The following is a 1,455-nucleotide window of genomic DNA, read 5'->3' on the forward strand; positions in this document are numbered from 1 at the left end:
ATATATATATATATATATATATATATATATACATATATATATATACATACATATATGCACACACACACAGAGATATATACACACACATACACACACACGTGTGTATGTGTGTGTATGGGTCTTCTCAATCGCAGCATATTTCCAAAGGTTTCGGTCTCTTATCATTGCCTCTGTGAGGCCCCACATGAACATTAATTTCATGAGAAGACTGTTCCTTTGACTGGATCATTAGGAACCCTTGTAACCAACAAAGTGCCAGTTTTTTAATATTCTGTAAGGGGTAAGGACTGAGCAACCAGCAACAATGTGGATAATGCTTTCCTGTTTGTTATTGCAGGGTGTATACTTCGTTTCTACCTCATTGTGTCTGACATTAATTGGATAGTTCTGGGTGAGGAGACTCTAATCTTGCACTACAAAGATATACCGTTCTGATTGATATTATCATATTTATTTTTATTAATCATTTCTTTAAGTAATTATCCAATGAAACGATTGCTTGGTTAATCATTTGACCAGCCTAACAATCAGTAGTCAGCTGGTTTGATGACAAAATTGCCGTCATTGTTTTGAAGGCATCATTCGCCATTCATGAATTCGTTTGTGACGGGACTGCATGTCATCAAAGTACTGAAACAAAATAATGTGTGTGCACATACGCACGCACACACACACACACAAATGTATATACATTTATACACATGAATTTACGCATGTACACACACACATATATACAAACGTATATATATTTCTATGTATATATATCTTTCTCTATTTTTATATCTGATCAATCTATCTATCTATATATATATATATATATATTACGGAGATGTACTTGCATAGCAAGTGACCCGATCTAAGATCGTGTGCTGGAACGAAAATAATTGCAGCGTGGAAGGTGTTTATAAGCCATTATATATATATATATATATGTATGTATATAAATAAGGATAAGATCAATATTTTAAATATCGATCTTATCAGGTGGCCAGCATGGGAATAAAAACCATTAAAGGTAACAATTATTTAAAATTATAATTTAGGGTATCTAAGAGACACCACCACGCTGAAAATAGCAGTCAAATCTTGACTCTAAACCGCAATAAAATGTTCATTCTATTGTGGTTTAGAGTCAAGATTTGGCTGCTATTTTCAGCATGGCAGTTTTTCATAGATACCCTAAATTATAATTTTATATTTATATATATATATATATATATATAAACACACACACGAACACACACATACTCAAAAACTGCCTGCTGACCCTCCACTAACCATTGTCCATAAGCACCCACTAACTATTCCTGCTACTAATTCCTTCCACTACGTCACACACACAAACACACATACACACTAACAGATAAACCACCAAACCATGCACACACACACACATACATACGCGCACACACGTTCTGTTATCACACACACACTCGCAGACTCTCGCGCACGCAC

The sequence above is a fragment of the Octopus bimaculoides genome, chromosome 29, assembly GCF_001194135.2.
Source record: "Octopus bimaculoides isolate UCB-OBI-ISO-001 chromosome 29, ASM119413v2, whole genome shotgun sequence".
Lineage (NCBI taxonomy): Eukaryota > Metazoa > Mollusca > Cephalopoda > Octopoda > Octopodidae > Octopus > Octopus bimaculoides.